The sequence below is a fragment of the Elephantulus edwardii genome, unplaced genomic scaffold (genome assembly GCF_000299155.1).
Source record: "Elephantulus edwardii isolate Elephantulus edwardi_28Jun2011 unplaced genomic scaffold, EleEdw1.0 scaffold00040, whole genome shotgun sequence".
Lineage (NCBI taxonomy): Eukaryota > Metazoa > Chordata > Mammalia > Macroscelidea > Macroscelididae > Elephantulus > Elephantulus edwardii.
In genome coordinates, this window is record NW_006399790.1 from 6409640 (window position 1) to 6417098 (window position 7459).

Consider the following 7459-nt stretch of genomic DNA (forward strand, 5'->3'; position numbering starts at 1 on the left):
TTTTACACCCCATAATCAATTAGGGGACTTAGAAAGCAGAAAAGAACGGTTGTGAAATAAATCTTGGTCAGATGACACATGCAAGTGCTTAGTGCAAAAGGAACCATGGAATGTCTATGGAGGTGACTATGGTCATGAAGACATGGCCATTAAAAAAAAAAAGGGAGCTTTCTGTGCGGCGGGTTTCCATCAGGTTGAGCCAAGATGGGCGCCTACAAGTACATCCAGGAGCTGTGGCGGAAGAAGCAGTCGGACGTGATGCGCTTCCTCCTGCGGGTGCGCTGCTGGCAGTACCGCCAGCTCTCGGCGCTGCACCGGGCCCCGCGCCCCACGCGGCCGGACAAGGCGCGCAGGCTGGGCTACAAGGCCAAGCAAGGTTACGTCATCTACAGGATTCGAGTTCGCCGGGGTGGCCGCAAACGCCCGGTCCCTAAGGGAGCCACCTACGGCAAGCCTGCCCACCACGGTGTGAACCAGCTCAAGTTCGCGCGGAGCCTCCAGTCCGTCGCTGAGGAACGAGCTGGCCGCCACTGCGGGGCCCTGAGGGTCCTGAATTCTTACTGGGTGGGTGAAGATTCCACGTACAAGTTCTTTGAGGTTATCCTCATTGATCCATTCCATAAAGCAATCAGAAGAAATCCCGACACCCAATGGATCACAAAGCCTGTCCACAAACACCAGGAGATGCGCGGGCTGACATCGGCTGGACGCAAGAGCCGCGGCCTGGGCAAAGGCCACAAGTTCCACCACACCATCGGGGGCTCTCGCCGCGCCGCCTGGAGGAGACGCAACACCCTGCAGCTGCACCGCTACCGCTGAGAGCGGTGTTTGTAAAGCGTGTCCCAAATAAACCATTGAGGACAGCGTCTACTCCACGTGTTCTTTGTCCATCAGTAGTTGTCTGCAGATTGTTTCAAGAACGCATTGTCAAACCATGACATTAAATGTGCAATAATGTTTGAAGACAAGTGATAGTGTATCTTGTTTATAATAAGGTCTGTCCATTGTCTGATTAGGGAGTTCTGTGTTTGAAAATGGCAAACTGTGGTATAATAGGTGTAAAATAAATTCTTTAAAAGTGAAAAAAAAAAAAAAGAAAGGGAGGGGAATAACATTTCCCCCTAAGCTATAAGGCCCCAACCTTAAGCTCATTACTGTGGAGTTGGAACTGATTCATAGCGGAACCTCCAGTGGGTTTTTGAAAGGCTAGAAATCTCACAAGAGGAGATTGCCCTTCTTTTTCCTGCCGAGCTGCTGGTGTATTTGAACCACCAGAGAGACTCAACCTTTGGGTCAGCAGTGCAACTCCTTATATCCAAGCCACTTAGGGCCCCACCAGAGACCATCAAATATTGGGAGAAAAGTGGGGAGCTTTGAGGATGTACAAAGCAAATGGAGATTTCAAACTAGGACCCAGGGCATCATTCTCCCCAACCAAAAGTCAGTGTAGTATCACTCAAGGATGCTGATGTTGAGCAGAGGCTTAGCTTCTCCAGTGGGAGAACAAACGGTTCGGGAAGAATTAGCTGAAACTGATCATGTCAGCTCTGCAGTGTTCTAAAGTGCCCCAAGGAAGGCAAAGTGTATGATAGTGTCCATAGCAGCACCTGCTAGAAAAGGCTATGGCAATCAGACAAGTCAGTGTATGATCCAGGGAGCCCAGTACACTGTGAATTGGGTGGGCAAATGGGTAGCACAGGCAACACTGCTAGAAGGAATGGAGTAAAAAATTAGAAGCAGCCAGAAGGTGATTCTCAGAGCGGCAGGTGTGTGATACCCACATGTCTGGAATATTTATGGGGCCCCGGGGGCCTGAGTGGGGGTGGCAATGAGGCTTCTGGAGCCTTAGCCTCACAGACAGGCTGTGGTACTTAAAAACTCCAACACTTTATCACCCAGGAAGGGCTAATACACAGATCCCTCCAGAACCTTAACAAGCTGTCAAGTTCTCTCTGGTCATCAAGCCACAGCCTCTGTGGCATTTGAAGCGGCTCCTAGAGCACTGTAAAGACATCAGCCAAAGAGATGCCTCAGCTTTTTAATACTTGAATGGTTTGTGCTCTTAAGGGCCACTTAGGAAGTAGTGAGGGCATTCTGGAGCCTCAAGAATAGACAAGGTTCTGTCTCAGTTGCCTGACTGTGTGGAAGCTCTCTTCCGGGGGCTTGCTCAGAAATCCTGAAGCAACACTTGATGGCAAGGGCTGCATAGAGCCACGGGCAAAGGTTTCTCTATTTACACAGTACCGGGGGTGACGAAGGTCAGGAAGGTCCTGGGGAGCCAGGTCGCTGACGCTCTGGGGCTGAAGAGACCCTATTTCCACAAAGCTGCTGCCTTAATTGAGGTACAAAAGGCAACATAGGAACCTCAGTTGAGGTTCATTATCATATCCGGAAGAGGTTAAGTGAGGGGCCAGCACTTGACGGACGGTGGCCGAAAGGCCTTTGGTAATTAATAGGGCATGGAATAGCTGTTGGCCCACGGGGCTTTTGATAATCTGTCTGCAGGCCAAGGCCATTATTCTGACAGCTGTGTGACTTCTCTCTGCTCTTGCATGCCCACGGGTTCTGCACAATATTCTCTTTCTTCGCTAGATAACCAGAGCAAGGCACTAGGAAGAACGCTGGGACCTCAGGAGCCGGAGACGTTACTGGTGGGAGGGTCCCCCATGTGACCAGTGCCAGTGAGATGCCAGGAACCAAAAGTGCCATCTGAGCACTATGGTTACTGGGGGTCCCGCATCCTCAGCTGACCACTGCCCCTTTAACCGAGAGCTAATAAAGACAGCTTTCTTATGCAGGCAAGAAAAACCCCCACAGAACTCCAACAAACCAACCCAAAACTGTGGCCATCAGCATGAATTTGGGAACGTGTCCGAAAGTGCCATTAGAAGAGCACTGGAGGACACAGAAGGCTGCAGAGACCAGCAGTCTGATGGCCTAGTGGTAAGAAGCTGTGCTGCAATCCCAAAGGTAGAAGGTTCGAATCCAGCAGTTTAGCAGTTTCTCTGTGAGAGGAGGTTGTGCAGTTTCCTCCAGTGTGATTTATGGCCTCTGAAAACCCACTAGAGGGTCAGTTATGGGTTAGTTCCGACTCAGCGGCACAAAGAACAGATGGCATGTGGAGGTACTGAGTGCAGAAGAATGCATAGTGTGGCGAATAGTTAAAAACACATAAGTGTGTGAATAATAATTATGATGATAAATAGTAAGTTCATGAGTTTATTGAATTTTAATTATTCTTCACATTCTTCTTATTGTCATTATTGGAGTAACATCTTTCCCTTTTTAAAAATAAATTTCTTGAGTGAAGGTTTATAAATCATGTTGGTTTTTCATGGATATTTTGTTTTATAACATGAGTTACCATTTCTAATAAAGTCCATGTTGTTTAAGGGGACCCAGAAGGCTGAAGGGACTGGTGTGAAATATCTCTTGGTTAGTGGGCATTTATGGGTGCTGTGTGCTGAAATTTGCATAGGGTGGACATGGAGAGCACTTACAAATTAGTGGATTTTTAAAAAAAGAAAATAAAATATACCAGCTAGCAAAACAATAAAACCTTTCGCCAGCAATAGGACTGGACTAGGATCCACCAAAGACTGCAGAAACCTGGTGAGGTGTGAGGATGCCCAGGGCCATGGGGAGATACAACAGAATCGTGGTGTCCTGCTGCCCAAACAGCTCTTGATCTACTACCATGTGGCCAGCCTGATGCTCAGCAGTCCCTCTGAGTCCCTAGTAGGATAACAGAAAGTTCTTGCTTTTTGCTGCACTTTGGCAGGGAGGTTGCCCTACAGTCCAGTGTTGTCCAGATGTGGGCCTGTTGTCCAGACAGCCAGAGGCCTGAAGGAAAGTGGGGAACTTCAACCTATTGCGTCTGTCTGTTATTCCTGCTGGGTCCTAAAAGCATCAACACATCAAAGACTGCACAGGACTATTGAGCAGAGAAGTTATTGTTGTGTACCATTGAGACAGAACTGACCCATAGCTGATCTTCCAGCAGACTTTCAGAGACAATAAAACACACAGGAGGAGACTTCCCGTCTTCCTTCTGTGGAGCAGCTGGTGGGTTCAAACTGTGTGCCTTTGAATTGGCTATGGAACTCCTTACCACTAAGCTACCCAAACTGTCTGAGCACAGCAGAAGTCTACTAAAAAAAAAAAAAAAAAAAGTTAAGTTATCCTGTGGCCCAGGTAGTCCAATAGGCTGTGAGTCTAGTCAGTGAAAGGACTTCAGGAACACCAATGCCAGATGCGAGTGGATACCATGGAAGGGGGGAAGCATAAAGAAGGTTCCTAATGGTGCCATCATTGTTGTAAACACCTGGTAATTACCAGATACAGAAGGTCCCTAGGGCCTTAGTGGCCTCAGTGGACGAAAGCAGTGAGGCCTGCGGATCTTCAAGCTGACAGATGGGCTGCTGTCTGTATAAACCATGGATATTTATCACCACTCAAGCCCTTGTACCTGGAGGGCCCACAAAAATGTGACACATTCGCAGACAAGTGTCTAGACCTTTCCTCTGGTGAGACTGGCGAGGTAGCTAGGGCACATGAAGTGGTTCCAGGAGCATGGACTTGTCCTGGAAAGTTGACTGCCAGGAGGATGTCTGTGTTCTGCCCCAGGAGAGCAGCTAATATTCCTAAAGTCCCCATGGGAACTCTTGAGGGGATTGTGGAGCCCCAAAGGGTGCACATATTTAATGCAGATAGGACTGTGTCCAGATGTTCTCTCTGGGCCACTGTATTCTGGCTCAGGAGTATGGAAGCAACCTTGGCCAGCGAGGACTGAAAAGACTCTTGGCAAGTGCTGATACACCCCAATTTCCTCATCCTACAGGCCTACTGAAGTCCAGATGGCACCTTATTATAACCTTCAGCTGGACAGTGTCCAGAAGGGGGTAAGGGAGGCGAGTATGCTGGATGGACCATGGCAGAGAGGCCTTTGAGGTTTGCAGTGCATCCAGCACATGTATGGTCTCCGTATAGACGTGGCATAGTGTTACAGGAAGGATTGTATTTCCTTATAAAGCATGCAGGATGGGCACTTGAAAGGCCACCTAGAACTTTTGTTCCCTTTCAGGCTGTGGACAGGAAGCTCTCCCAGGACATTAATAGCAGTGAGATGCCACAGGTCACCCGAGTACCAGTTTAAGCACAATCATTAGGGTCCAAGGATCCTCCACCCTTCATCTTTATACACTTCATACACACTTCATACAGTGTTCCTATAACCTCAGTGACCACATACAGAAGCCACTTGATACAGAAAACAGACCCCCAGGGCACCAGGAAGGTGCCAGGAAGGGTCTCTGAGTTAGGATCTCTTTTGCATCTCACAGAGGAGCAGCAGGGGACAAAGAATGAAGAATTTCAAGGGAGAGAAATCTCTCCCTATTAGGTGACACACACAGGTGCTGGGTGTACAAGGGCACAAGGAGTAACTGGAGGAGATATTCTAAACATAAATTTCTATATAAAAAAGATAAACAGTGGCACAATTCTCTAGGTATAGGACCCCACCAGTGTCCATCAAATACCCCAGGAACCATGGGGGGATTTGGGGATGTTTAAATTAAAGGAGGCTTGCACACCAGGACTTAGAGATGTCATGCTGCTCAGCCAGCTCTCAGTTTAGTACCACTCACACTGACGTTAGACAAAGCCTTAGGGTCCCCAGTGGGAAAACAAAAGAAAGGCTTATCCTTTTTGCTGCACATGGGAAGCAGGCTGCCGGAGTCCAGAGTGCACAGGCTTCACGAATGTCAGCAAGCAGGGGCCTGGAGGAATCCGCTGAAACTCAGCTATCTGCCTCCTGTTGGTCCACAGGATCCAGAGGAGTCCAAGGCCAGAAAAGTCTGACAGTGATCACAGCAGCAGCCTGCCTGAAGAGTATTTGCAGACAAAGGAAGGAAGATTCCTTCAGAACCAAGCAAGGTAGCCTGTGACCCAGGGTACTGTGTAGGGAGTAAATCAGGAGGTGGTGGTGCTGCAGGAGTGTGAGTTGCCAGATGGGATAGAGGATATGGAGAGGGAGAAGCAGCAGGAAGGAAACTAGCACTGCCCTGAGGCCAGCATGGCTGCAATATGCACATGGCATGACCATCGAAGGGGCCACTGGGCAGTACTAGGTAGTGGCAATGTGGCCATGTGGCAGTGTATTAGCTGGATGGACAAGATGGGGTATGGAAAGACCCTGGATCTTTATCAGGGTTCCCACAGATCTTAATTTGCTTGAATTTGTATGCCTTGAAGTTCCCAGAAATCAGTGGATAGAGGCAGCTAGACTTTGTTAAGCAGTTCCATTAACATAGATGTGCCCACTGACTACTGTAGATGAGTGTCAAGGCGCCTTGGGGACAAGTGTGGGTATTTTGGAGCCATAAAGGGCTCACATGGTTCCTGCCCGATAACAGGGCAGCGTCTTGAATTTTCTCCTGAGGACCTTGTGCTTAGAAGTACAGAAGCAACCCTAGACAGTAAGGGCTGGACGGCCCTCCATCCAAAGGGCATTCCTTTACACAGTACCCTTATGCTGATGGAGGTCAGGGAGGGTCCAGGAGCATGCATCTCATGGCACAGCAGGACTGAGTAGCCTGTTTTCCATCACATTGTCCCATTGACGTTCAGAAGGCACCTTAGGAACTCTTGTTTGGGTTGCAGGCTAGTTTCTGCAAGATCTGTGGGTGGGTAGGAGGAGGTGCTGGTTAGATGGCTGGAGACAACCTTCGAGGGTGAGGGTGGGAGAACAAAAAGGCCATAAAATTACTTCCAGCCTGCAGGGATTTCAGTTCGCCAGCAGGCGTCCTCAGCCAGTGTCTGACTGACCAGGATGTATCCAGACTCTGCACCAATGTAGCATACATTTGCACTAAGAGCCTCCTTTCCTCAGGAAGCAAGGAGTCTAGATGCTAGGAGGACTCCCCAGAAACTTGGTAGCCAGATGGATTGTTGAAGGAAACATTTTCTTGGACACCTTTGTCTGTGAAGGGCCCGGGACCACAGAGTACCTGTGTACCACTTTCAGAGCAAAGGTTACTAGTATGGGCCCAGCATCCCCAGAAGTTGAGCAGACTATTGCTTCTGTAGCCCCAGGGACCTAATTAGGCTGGCATTCTATGCACCAAAAACAGACCCCCAGAGCATCAGAAAGAGAGCAGGAAGTTGGCCAGAAGTATCTCTGAGACAGGAACCCTTTTGTACCCCTTGAATAGAGGAGTCCCAGGGCAAAGTCAGAAGGGACCAGATAAGAAATATTTCTCAAGGGCTCTGTGAAGACAGAAGGCCTGGGGCAGAGGGTGTGACTGTGAAGAGAAAAGTTACATATCCATATGATTCAAAACCTCACTGCAGTCAAGTCAGAATTGATTCATAGATGACCCTCCACTGTGTTTTCAGGAGGCTATAAATCGATTGAGAGGAGAGTGCCCCTCTTTTTCCCTCAGAACTACCAATGGAT

General features: G+C 48.8%; 1 pseudogene; it reads left to right on the plus strand.

Moving 5' to 3' along the window:
- The first annotated feature begins 204 nt into the window (after nt 1-204).
- On the plus strand, nt 205-819 carry LOC102859254 (annotated as a pseudogene).
- Nucleotides 820-7459: the final 6640 nt, after the last annotated feature.